Genomic DNA, 14,696 nt, shown 5'->3' with positions numbered 1-14,696 from the left:
GAACCTCAGGAGTTGCAACCTCATGAGCCTGCCACTAATTAAAGGCAGTCAAATTACTGCCATTTATTATTATCGAACTCCCAAAAGTATTTGTATTTTTTAAATAAAAACATATGATTTATTAATAACAAACTTCTGATAATTCTGAAAAAACCAATATTGGTTTAATTTATTTTGGTAAAGGTCTTTTGAACGAAAATTTTACGCATTCCGTGAATCTGCAATCAGCAAAGCAATTCTGCACACGAGGACAAAGTGACTCGTTGATGAATTCAAATGTTAAATGTAATGTATTACGAACGTTGCTGACATCCGACGTGGAATACGAAATCAAATATAATAATTAAAGGAGGTATCAATACATAACATAATATTTTTTTCACTGTTTTGCAGTTTGCCTGTACGGATTCGGAATACTTAACCTTAAATCCGGCTTCTAGCCATTGATGATACATGAGGCCAAGTTTTGTCAATAAATTCTTAGTAGCAATCAGCAGTAAAGAAATTGTCAGTGTTTCACATCCCTGCTCATTTGCACTCGATCTCGGTTCGGATCTCGTTTTCGGTTTGAGAAAATGATTCCCGTTCGTAACAGCACAAGTAAGCTGGCTAGTCAGATTTTTATTTCATTGGATTACACCGTTCTTCTTTTCGGGGAGCGTCAGGGTATCGCTTACGCATACTGCCGTGCCATATCGACGGTTGACCCACCAATACAGGCCTCCAATCGTAGAGTGACATTTATTGTGGGACATGTGGATGCGCATAGCACCGGCGCCTCCTCCTCGGTATTCTTCGGCGCTCTTCAGTGGAAGTACTCACCTCGTACTCCCTCCTGCACGGCTTCGTTTTGTGACGATCTCGCAGAAAGACAAAAATGCCATGATTGTCAGCGAGATCTTCGCCGAATAAGTGGCTAGTCCCTAAGTTTATCAAAGATGACCGATTTTTTTCAGAAGCGCTTCAAATATATTGCGGTAAAATACAATAAAAGGTTTTGTTTTGTACTATAAATTTATTTATGAATATATAAATTAGTAATAAGCAGTTTGGTAATTAAAAATGTAAAAACGAGAATTTTAAAGTTTATAAAATAATCTAGAGGATAAATTATTGATATTTTTTTCAGAAAGTTAAAATAAACTCATTAAAAGTGCACGAGAGACCGGAAAAAATCTGATACATATATACATTTCTTGGAAAATAATTTTAAAAGCTATGGCACAATACAATTATGACACTAACAAGTTTTCTCAGAAAGGATATGAGATGCCTTTTATAAAAAGGATGGTTTGTGAAATTGTCTTTGTTATATAGGAATTAAACAAATGGTAATATGTAACTAAAAATTAAAAAGTAATTTGAAATTAAATTGCCATTTCAATTTGGATTCTTCTAAAAATATATATATCTAACGAAGACACTTTATTAACTTATATTTATTAACTAATGTCGTATATATAAAGTGTTTCGTAAGTCATAGATCTAGTTGCTAGTTGCGTGGATGCAGTTGCCGAGAACCTGGGGTCAAATCCCAATGTAACTTACGTAGTTATTATGTCTATAAATTCTTAGTAGCTTTGAGTTTCAAAGTTGAAGTGTATAAATTCCCGTGGCTCAGAAAGTACGTAAAGCCTTTGCTCCTACACTCCTGTCGTGTCGGATTGCTGTCCGATCGAGTTATGAGAGAGGGTGTAGTGAGTCCACCTGCGCGCATACACTGTATTTCCCGCGTAGTTGGTTTATCGGTACATCAGCATCGTATAATATATTACCAGCTACACAAAATATATAATGATTTTAATGTTTCAATAATTTTAAAATTTTGTACAATTAAATGTGAATAGTGGAATAAAATCAATATGAGGTATCGTGGATAGCTTCGAGCGAGGCACTTAACTCAAATTGTTCGCAACCATTGCATATCTCGTCAATGTATATAATCAATTCGCTTTTTTAATTAAACTTTTGATTAATGAATTCAGTGGTTTTAAAGTATAAAAAATAATATACTGGTGTTTTGCTGAAAAATATCGAGTGAATTGAACAAAATAGAAAATAATTAAATAAAAAAAAAACAAGAAATGGTCTTTATGTAATTTACGGGGATTTTGCTAATTGGGACTATAATTGGAGACCAACTTTGTCTTTCGCAATTTAATTTGTTTCTTCACTGGCTGTTGCATTCATCCTTTATATTATGTATATAAGGCATGAATATATAATATTGTGATATAAAATATCAACAGGTTGAGGTGTTATGTTTTTGATAAAAAAAAAATGCGCTATTATTCCAAGTTTCAAGTGTTTCAACAGCTAATGGGACAAAGGAAACTCTACAAGAATTAGGAACTCCTGCTTGTCTTCAGGGAATGCAGTCTCAGTCTATTAAATTTTTTGTCACCATCAATTGATCGATTATTTCCAAATGTCTCGATAAGACTTGATGTTGGCAAGAGCAGGCCTATAAAAGGGAAGGTAAGTTATTAAGATAAAAGTAAGCTGCCGTTTGACAAATCAGCAAGTCATGTAAAACCATTTTATATTCATAAATCGTTTTTATTATAATTAGGGTCTTTGGTTATATAAAATAACGTAATATTCAATGTATACGTATATGAACGACTTTAAAGTGCTATTAAAAATATTTAATGCTTATAATTCATGTCTTTAATATTAAAATATTATAGACTTCGACTGTTTTATTTTGTCAGTATTACTGCAAAATACCTACATTTTATATATGAAAATTTGTAGCAGGATTAGTCTACGAAATAAAAACTATAGAAGCGAAAGCGTACAGCTACTGTTTTTTGTCCATTTCAGATCCAACTACTCAGGGTAAGGACTTACTGAAGCAAAATGTTTAAGATTTAACGTTGTATTTTATATTTAGTGTTTTCATTTTAATTCACACAACAGTGATAACACCTGAAATATAATAATGTTTTTTGTCATATCTGATGGTGGTTTTAGAAAGCAGAAATGAGCAGAAAGTTAATGCACAGATATGTTCGGAAAGGTTGTCTAATTCTTCATTTGTGTTTTTTAAAGAAGAGTCATTCAGTTATCTACCTAATCAGTCTTCGAATCTTCATATAACTGTTAGTATCGTAGATATAGTATAGAACGTGACAGTTTGTGTTTACAAAAGTGTATGCAAAGTAACGTCGATCGCTAATGGTGGATGATGCTGTTGCATTTGCCATACGAATTATTTAGTAATTCAGATAATAACAGTTATCGTCATAGACTCACACTTCTACCTTCTTCTCCTGTCTACATTTTTGTAGTGTTTGTTAATAACACTCATCATAGTCACGAAACTCAGTCTACAAGAAAATAGACTAAGTGATGGCAAGAATTATCATCAACATGATAATCGTATATTAGATGTATTAGTCGAGTTCCTTGCATTCCTATTGACCTGCCAATTCTAGATCTTCAGTAATGTAATTATGTCAATTAATTTATTACAATTCAATAATCGTATCGTGTAATTATAGTTCTATCTCAAAATATATTATGTGCATACTCGTGTCAAACATACATCAGTTAATGGAAAGTTTAGTTGTGCCACGGATTCAAGTAATTTAGTAAATGACAAATAGGTGAATGTATTTAGTGATGTGATAATAAATTAAATTTTCATAATATTACTGGGAATTTAAATCAATAATAATTATATTAATAGTTACATTATTTTATTATATTAGTCTCAGCAACTACATCATAAAAGGCTCATTGGAGGATGTTCTTTGCCTTAGACAACCTCTTTATTAAAAAAAAGTTCTAAAAAACTTACGACAACAAGAAATGCAGCCAATAATAAAAGGAATAAGAAAAGGTAATTAACTTAAACACAAACAAAAGGTTGACGTTAATTACTCATTTCATTTCCAATTTTCCGTGCAAAGGTCATATACCACATTAAATGACACGACGGAACTGGCGGTTTGCAACCAAGCGTAACACATTGGTTGAAAGTTAAAAAGTTATATGAACCATTTTATTTCAACCCTTCAGAATTGGAAATTGAAACGAAATTGAAACAGTTGTTCTGTAATTTTTCTTAAAAATTTATCATTTTTTAATTTTGTCTTTTTTTTAGGAGTATGTAGAATTAGGGTTAAGCTTATGTGCTTAGCTCACTAATGTCAGTAAATTTAAATGAAAATCAATATAAATGTCTCGAAGACATAATTTCTTTCATAATCGATTTCAAACAAATTTCATACGTTCAAGAGGTATTTACGTTTTATATCAACTGAAATTCAACGAATTGTAACAATAATAACTGCATAAATCATAGCTTATTATATAATTTTAAATTATTATCAGATAACTAAATCAAATAACTCGACAGTATATATAAGACTTTTAAATTCTGCTACAATATACATTACTAAGAATGCACTATTTAAAAAAAGAATCACTCTAGTGTAGAATATACTTCCTATTTGATTGTAGAGACGAGACTCTCGTCAAATAAGAAGTTAATAGTCTTGGTGCAACAAAATGTAGCGAAACAATTTTTATCTATACAATTTCAATGAAATAAAACATAATGATCGTATAAAATACAACTACCATAAAACAGCCATACAGATGAAGAATTATCTTAATAACCAAATTTGTTTTATTATTTTTTTCTGTTTAATAATAAAGGAAAACAGATAGCAGGTTTTATTACAGTTTCGAATACTTCGACTAGAAAAGTCATAAACTGGAACTTGATGATATAATTTTCTATCTATTTAATCGCGTTTGTATAATATTTGTCACTGTATTAAAGAGAACACAACTTTTACATTTAGACGAGATAAAACTTCAAGACTCTAATAGAATTAACTTGGACAGAAACGAGGGCACAACTGCTACCAATAAGTATACAGACCCGAAGTAAACATTATTATCTAAAATGCAGACGCCAATTTCTGCGCCTAAAAGGATACCGAAAAATATCTGTTTATACAATACCTACAATATTTCAAAGAATCCTCTTCAAACAATTCTGCTGCAGATGAACTTGGATTACGATTTTCAATTTTATTAAACGTGTTATATTGAAAAGATTTCGTATTGCCAAGCAAATTTTAACAACAGAATTATATTAAATACTAGCTGAAACTGCGGTTTTACCCACGCGAAATTTATAAAACATAATCTTCCAACCTCCGTTTTACCCCTTTAGGGTGGGAGTTTCGTAAAATCCGTTCTTAGCGAATATTTACACCATATAAGGAACTTTAACTTAACTATAGATTAGGATCATTACTCTCGGGGCTTGCACCCAAAGACGTTATGAAACTATATGCGTATAATTTATTCTTTAATTAAATCACTAAAGAAGTATTTGAAATTAGAATGCAGAATATAGTTGATTTCGTTTCCTCTTCGCTATAGTTTAAGAAACTTTGAATCGCAATAAATTGTGTTACGGGTACGGATTCTTTGCCTCAAGACTTTGTCCACGCGGTTTGCATGTACGTGAGCTGAATGTCTGTAATATATTGTCTTATACGCTAGCAAGTATATACTTCTGCTGCACAATGAATTCAATCTAACATAAGTAAAATAGAGATAAGAATATATCGTTTATAAAAATATATTTTTGACCTAAAAATTATATTAAGAATACAGTCCATTCCGTTATAGATTTAGTTAAGTATTTTATTAATATTCTACCCTCAAGCAGCAAACGTCCGTTAAACCGGAATACAACAATACGAAGTGTATTATTGATTTCTGGTTCTTACACCTTTTACATCAGCCTACATCCGTCGAGCTATTTCGTAAAAAAATATTTCTTTGTTTACATTTTCTATAATCAAGGTTTTGTTGCTAATAAATTTTGGATGATGAATGCTCGGTGACATTATTCGTGAAATGGATGAAGATGGGATTTTAGGTGAAACGTTTGCGGTTGATTGATAGAGGGTTCTCTGGTCACAAAATGTCCGGCAGTGCCGTGACACTTGGACGTTTTTGATTTTTTGAGAACCCGGCCTTGTTTGCATTTTAAAGAGATATGTAATTTCGTTTTTTTTCGGGTCTCACACATTGCTTTTGTGTTGTAAATCGGTATCCTTATTTATGTTTGCTTTTTATCCGTAATATTACATATAAAATATTACTTAATCGCGTAACTGCAATTTCTGTAAACGCAAGTAGCAGGTTTTGGAAGAATGTCTAAAATTTACTACTTTATAAATACATGCCGTTTAATATTGGTTTCGGAGACGATAAGGGTAATACCTATTTTATGAGGTGCTAGTGCAATGTACTCCTTTTGTTATAATAAAGTAAATAATCTACGGAAGCGACGTAATAAATTGTCTAAATTAAATATAGTACAGAGAGCTTAAATGCTAAGATTTATTTTTATAGTTAACATAATAAATTGCCTGTAATGCAATTGCAATTTCCAATGCTTGTCATATCGGAAGTCGGTATGGAATATTGCCTTTTAAGGAATGCAACTGCGAATAGAATATTGCGAAAACCTGCCTGCGGCCACTCGGGCGAAATGAACCAACTTTGTAACTTATTTGCGATTTTACAACTTTATCTACATGTTTCATCAAACAGGTTTAATTTAAACATTCCTTTCAATGTGTTCAGTTTCAAACACATAAAATTTTCTACGTTTATTCGAAAAAGTACATTTCAATTTAAATGTTTGTTCAGAAACGAAACATTAATGCTTTTCGAACTTGGTCGATTTGGGACGGCTCTTGGGATTGCTTTGGTAGCGTAGGCGATTAAAGATACAAAACTTGGAAGTTATTTGTTTTACGCAGCCACCAGCTTATAATATAAGCCTTTTAATATTTATTCTAATGGATTTGATTGACTCGGAACAATTAACTGATAAAAAAATACAAAGTTCGTAAATTTAAAAATCAGTTTATATGTAGATTAGGTTGTTTATCATTTTAATTTAGATTTTAAATTATTCGACGGATATTACATCTATAGTTCAATCTTGTAAGGGCTTGGTAATTTCATCGATAGTCTGTCGTTATAAAAAAATGCGTATATTATCAAAGTTAAATATGGAGGTTATCTAAAAATGATCAAAAACTAATGTCGATAGTTTTATATTTTAATTGTTGTATTACGATCAGTATCTGGTAAAAGTTAATGTTTCTTAGTTTAGCGGTAGGATAAGAAAAATATATTTTCATTTTTAATATATAGGAAATAACATAACATAACATAATTGTGATGTAGTGATATCATGATCATTTAATAAGACCTAGACTTTGTATTTTCTGAAGTTGTCTGTTTTTATGATATAGGTATAATATAGGCGAACGGGCAGTGGGACCACCAGATCGTAAGTGGACGCAACGGCCCTCACTCTTACAGTAATTATATCATCAATTATACCTCTTACAACAATTATTCAAGGTTAACTATCTACAGTTTTATGTTAAGCTTAACAGCGCTATTTCAGTTATATTTTATCTATTACGATTTTTTTCGAGAAATATAATTGCTGAAGAACCCAAAAAAGTGAAGCCAGGATAAACAATTTTGGAATACCGCCAAAATACATCGAAGCAAAAACGTGCCGTTGCCAAAAGTACACCAAGTGATAGATGGAAACAGTTATTTACGATTAGCATATAGACCATACCAAATATTATAAGCCTTTACCGTACACGTTAATGAAATGAAATCGGTTCTGTCTTTTTATATCGTGTATGAACAACACGCTTTGTGATAAAATTTTCATTCCATGAAACGTTGGGTCAGTAACCCTCTTATATAGATGGAAGTCCTAAGATCTTGGGTTTGAATTTAGACAGAGTTAGATAATAATAAATTTGTGTTGGGTATTCCGTCAAACAATTCTTAGCGGCCTGTAACGAGTAGATTGTTATTAATTTTACATTTAATTGTTATAAAAACCACGTCTAAGCCACGGTCGAGTCAGAGGGATTATTGTCCTCTCTGCATACGTGAGAAAATTGTCGAAATACAAAGGGTACATATGTTTATGATCAGACAAATACTGCACTTGGTATAATTTGTGTGATAAAGTTCTAAAAAATAGAGGCAACTGCTGGCCTGTTTTCCGTTTAAGGAGAACACTTTGAGCTAATACCACAGCGCTTGCTTGTTTCATTGTGGGAGATCTATGTGTATACGCGTATGGTTGACATGCGTATCAAAGATAGTGTTATAATTTTATCAATTCATGCAATTGAAATATGGACCAGTGGCGAACTCATGCACTTTAACCGACAATTGCCGGTTTAAATCCGACCAAGCAATACTACATTTGTGTTTATAATTGATCTAGTGGCGATGAAGGGAAACATGCTGAAAAACCGGCATGTGTGTGGATACACATGTAACATCCCTTGAAGGACGAGGAGGCCTTAGCCCAGCAGTGAGAATTTCTTAGATTGTTACTATACAAGGTGTTTACATGGGATGTTTTTCTTTACCACGAGATAAATTGTAAGACAAATAAATCATGCTGTTAAAAATAATTGAAACTCATTTGTGTTTATCAGGATGTGTGCTTGAAAAGTTCCACAATTATATCCATTGGGCTATCGGATTTTTAGACACAATTTTCAGATCACACTTACTAAATCTATTTCACAGAACCTTTCAAATTCTATTTGTGTTGTCGTTTCTTGTAAAATAAAAAAAAAATTAATATACGTTTAATATATTTTTCAGTTCATAGATATTACGGATTTATCTAAGTTATTTATCAAGGAAGCCTCGATATTTTTGGGGAAGTACACCTAAATAATAATGAAATCATATGAAATGGTATTCTTGTGTTTGGTTATTTGAGATTGTATTAAACCTCTCTATAACAGAATATTTCAATAGCAAAAATATATTTTTACGCGCTTTTTTCTAACTACTTGGATTCAGTTCACGTACTGAACATATAACACATATAGGAGATCGCATCGAGTGCTTACAAAGTTTAGCTGAAGAATGGCGTTTTTGTGATCACTGAGAGCGGTGTCGTATATAATGTAAGTAGATGTGAGTAATTTCTTTTATGTGTGTATGTGAATTGTGTAATGTGAATTGGCGATTTGCGGTCTACACCAACGCTCGTACAACGTGACGGCAAACGGCATAACGCATGAATGCCATCGTATCCCTCTCCAGCGTCGTTCTCTTCTTCTTTGTGTGTGTGTGGTGCGTAACTATATACTTCGATGCTATATGACATTATATGAATTAGAAAAATATATTTATATCAGGTATTAAACTCTTATGTTTTCATTAATTTTACTTCATATTTATTTATTAGTTTTCTTCTATTATTATTAGTTTTTATTGGTTATAACCATCAAATTCGATGTTACATATCTGCCGGGCTTTCACTGACGGTACATTTTTATCTTATATATGAATTTCATCATATAATTTATAAGTTTTCATATAACTGACCTCAAATTATATCTGAAAAAATATATATAATAGACATTTTTATTGGATGTTGAGCCAGACAGTTTTTTATGGAAAATGAATAATTTTGTAACTTATATACCCTCGGTGGGTGGGTCGCTTATTATTTATATATAACCTTCTTTATTTAAGAGTTGTGAGTGGAAAATCGTTAATCGCTGACCTTTTCGCTTGTGACCTTCCATATAACCTCCTTTATTATAAACTAAAACGTATTACCTACATCACGACTTTGTCCGGGTTTGCATGAACGTAAAACTTTTATTATCTCTTATGAAAACTTTTCAGAATAACATTACGAAACTAGTTAAGAACTCGTAAGGAGTTATATTAACACTTACATAAAATCTAAGCTTGTATAAAACCTTAAGGATAACCGTAGAAAGAAATTAATAGATCTTCGTCGTTTCGTCAAACTTTTACACTAAGAGAGGTACATTATGTATATATAAAGAGGGACTATACCCAAATACAGGTACGTACACGTCGAAAAGTTAATTCTCATAAAGTCGGAACAAGGCAAATCGTATCATCAAACGTCGTTTCGGATGTATTGATATATTTATTAATATATGGTATATTTATTGTGCCATCCATTAAATATAAATGCGTAAATAGTGAGAGCCAATCGTCGACCAGTTACTAAATTGCCGGCCAGACCTAGTGTCAAAAATTACTTCTATTATATATCTTGACGACCTCCGTGGTCGAGTAGTGTGTACACCGGTTTTCATGGGTACGCCACTCCGAGGTCCCGGGTTCGATTCCCGGCCGAGTCGATGTAGAAAAAGTTCATTAGTTTTCTATGTTGTCTTGGGTCTGAGTGTTTGTGGTAACGTCGTTACTTCTGATTTCCATAACACAAGTGCTTTAGCTACTTACATTGGGATCATAGTAATGTATGTGATGTTGTCCAATATTTATTATTATTATTATATATTGCATATGATTTGGGAAAGATATCAGTATGGCTATTCCGTAAGAACAAATTGCAAACTCACCGAATATAATTGCAGAAAACGATAAAACTCGAAATCTCGCTTATATAATACCTAAAAGATACACACCTTGAAATAGCGTATGAGTTTCTAATAATTCACAAGTGACAGTTAATTTTAAAAACAATTTTTTTATTGAACGAATTTTCAGATCTTTATACACATTCTGGTTCTTAGTTATATTTTTTTGTACATAAAACAAAATATAAAACTCAATTAGAAAAGTATAAAGTAGGCAGTTTTAAATTTGAATTTTACTGAGAATTATTTTGATGTAAGCATTATTTACCTAAAAATATTTTTCAATAGAAAAACAGAATATATGAAAAACCATGATTTATGAAATACCATGTTCGGTATCAATTCATGCCATAGCTTTTGATCATCAGTCATCCCATTACATTTCACACAAAAAGGGAGAACGTATTTTGGTATTATTTTAGGGCCACAAAATCAAATATCTTGTTCCACAACATAAATGTTTCGGGACTTACAAAAAGGTACTGATGAATTAGGGCTGTGTGACACGATTTATGCGGTACATCTGCATACATACACAGGGTTACCACTCCAAATAAAAAACAGGTCATGACAGAAGTGACAGAAAACTGACGAGGGACGAAGTATTGTTAGAAGTAATACATCGGGTATTTAGCTAGGGTAGGTAGCTAGGGTAGGTAGCTAGGGTAGGTAGCTAGGGTAGGTAGCTAGGGTAGGTAGCTAGGGTAGGTAGCTAGGGTAGGTAGCTAGGGTAGGTAGCTAGGGTAGGTAGCTTTAACGTTCCCCAAGTAAATATTTGATTATTTTATTAAAAGTAATATTGAACAAGTATAATTATAATCAAGTTTTTTTAATCATGGATCGATACCTCAATTACTTAATATTACAATATGTTCAAACGTAGTATGTATATTTGTATTATATGTATAATTTAATTTTTTTTTAATTTTCATTCCAACGAAACCTTAAAAACTAAACATTCCTAGCGAATACTGGTCACCTGGTTACCCTAATTTACATATGAGGATATCGTTTATTCATAAATCACAGAGATGCGACCGACGCGAGAACAAATCGAAAAATATGCTCAATAGAGATATCGAAGTATTAGAATACCGGCGGCAATTCGTCCCAGTTTTTTCCTCATTCAAGTCTGAGTGTTATTGAATTTTCATCTTTTCCATCCGATTTCCGGGAAGAGCTTGAACAGTACCTACTTGTATAGAATAAAACGTACCTACAATAATTATATAAATACTATATTTAAGTAACCTTTTTTTTAATTTTTATGAGTGCTACAATTGTGCAATATTATATTTTAGCACTCATAAAAAAAGGCTGCTTAATATTGGGTCTATAAAGTTTTTTTTTTTGTAAAATTTATTATATAATCAAAGTATGCACCCTTGTTATCTATGCACTTTTGTTATCTCATAAATAGTTCATTGATCCCTTTACTAAAAAAACCATGGCGGCGAAAATCAATAAACTCTTTGAAGGTGGTTTGGACTGCCGCATCGGAGTTGAATTTCTTTCCTTGTAAGAAGTTGTCCAAATTCTGGAAAAAATGGTAATCTGTTGGAGCAAGGTACTTTGGATATCACAGACATTCCAATTGTAGCTCATCTTAGTCGTTGTTTGATATGCAGTGTGTGGTCTTGCGTTGTCGTGAAGCAGCAGTGGCCTAGAGCGATTGACCAATCTCGGTTGTTTAGCAGCTAGTTCTTCCTTCAGGATTTGCAGTTGCTGACAATAGATATTTGCCACCAAACACTTACAATAACTTTTTCTGGGTCAATTTTCGTTTAGGGCAGGCCATTGCGAGGAGCGCTTCCGATTATCGTATAGTATCCACTTTTCATCACAAGTAATGAATCGATTTAAAATCCCTTCATTATTGTGTCGGTTGAGCAAAGTAACACAGCAGTCAACGCGTGTTTGAAAGTTTGATTCACTCAATTTATGAGGTACCTATTGTTCAAGATTTTTTACTTGCCTGATTTGCTTCAAGTGGATTAATACAGTTAACCTGAAGCCTGCAGCTAGCTCTGAAGTTCTTTGTGACGGATCCGCTTCCACAATAGCCTTTAATTCTTCATTTTCCACTTTGATCTCCGGCCGTCTACGGGGTTGGTTCTGAAGGAAATGTCCAGAGTGAAAACGTTAAAACCAAAAACGTACCGTGCTTTCTTTTGCAACACTAGCGTCGTACACACCATTAATCAATCTAGCTGTTTCTGCAGCCACGTTAGAACTCGTATTCGTAAATATACCGATATTTCATGTTTTCCATTGTGCGGTAATAAGCGACGCCAAAGAAAAAAATCATTAGGAAAAAACAAATGAATGACTGTTTTCAAAACCCAAATGGACCAGCTAAATGGATTATAAATTTGTATTTGGAATTCTTAACCATACATACATACATACATTAGCAGCCTGTAAATTTTCTCCTACTGGGCTAAGGCCCCCTTTTGAAATTTACTCTCCCTTTGAGGAGAAGGTTTTGGAGCATATTCTAGCACTCTGCCCCAATGTGGGTTGATGGAATACACATGTGGCAGAATTTCGTTGAAATTAGACACATGCTGGTTTCCTCATGATGTTTTCCTTCACCGTCGAGCACGAAATGAATTATAAACACAAATTAAGCACATGAAAATTCAGTGGGGCTTGCCTGGGTATGAACCCGAAATCATCGGTTAAGATGCACGTGTTCTAACCACTGGGCCATCTCGGTTCAGTGGTTAGAATTAGTGTTAAATTTCTAACCAAAGAGGAGATATTTCAGATCACAGTGATCGTCAGTACGACAAAATTGGAAAAATAACAAAAAATATATATTTAAATCATTATAAAATGATAAAAACTATTTAAAATTCTGTTCTTAGATGTCCTTTTATTTTATTTGGGAATGGTTCTTTCAAATGTTTATTAGTTATATAATATTAACATTGACTAATATATTTTCTTGTTAAGATAAATTTTTAATTTAATTTGTAATAAAATTCGATTCTTGTCTATATTTTTTCCATCATTTCGTATTTAAGTTTGTGAAAATATTTATTAATTGGACTTGAGATTTAGGTTTATAATTATATTTTTGAAAATATTGTATCTCCAATATCATTCTAAATACATTTATTTTATCTTAGCCTAAAAGGTTGTGCGGCATCTGTTAGCTCACAAAGTATACATTATAGAAAATATAAGCATATAAAATAAGGAACGCGTAGTAAGAACAGGAAATTGAAATTGTTTGTTAATGATTAACAAGCTGGAAACTACTCACAGATATTTCTGACACATTAATATGTATCGTTACAAAGGTAGCTTAGAATACCTTCGTTGGTACTTTAAGACTTTAGACATGTGTAGACATGAAGTGTTGGACGAGCGATACAGTAGCTGAAATGAATCGGTATTTAATAGATTGGCTCCCTCGCTTCGCTATCTCAAATCTAGGATATGTTTCAATTTCAAACAAACCTATATGTCATAAAAAAATCTAAAAGCGAGCGCGCATATATACAATTCCGACAGCTACGTCCAAATTCCACTTCTATACGTCACAATATTGTGTTCTGCGCTTTATTGTCTTCCTTTTTGTGTTCGTAGACGGATTTTTTTTTTGAGCCAATTGTATACAATCCTTACTAAATTTTTTAATTAAATATATACACATCATCAAAATTCTAATTAATGAAAATTAAACATAGGAAATCATGACTGCATGGCATGTCATGGCATGAATACAGGATTTTGATTTTGATTTTTTTTGGCATAACGTGCCGTAAATAAATATTATTTATGTCATAAATAATTATATCAATCAATTTATTTATATCGCAGTGACCTAGAATGGGTTAATAAATAACAAAAAAAAGCTAGTTCACCGCGCTACGATGCAAGGCACGTAACAGGAATTTCAATGTAAAATCGCGCGTGCGTCAGTGCAAGTTATAGCGAGTGCTACGGAGACCTCTACAATGCAGCTAATATTGCCATATTCACGTTTGTGTCCTATATCCCTACGGATAATATTACATATTTACTTGTATGATTATATTATTTTTCATGCATTAAATACTTTTTGGTAAATTAAACTTTCAAAAGAGTAAAATGTTTATTGCACATATACGTAGTATGTAATATATAGTTAAAAGTTTAAATACGTAAACGGCTAAGCCCAATCGTTGAAAGCTTCGTCGTGATCATTTTAAAACACAAAACAATAAATAA

Source organism: Vanessa atalanta, chromosome 5 (genome assembly GCF_905147765.1).
Source record: "Vanessa atalanta chromosome 5, ilVanAtal1.2, whole genome shotgun sequence".
Classification (NCBI taxonomy): Eukaryota; Metazoa; Arthropoda; class Insecta; order Lepidoptera; family Nymphalidae; genus Vanessa; species Vanessa atalanta.
The sequence above is the reverse complement of the archived record's forward strand: the minus strand, read 5'-3'. Positions refer to the sequence as shown.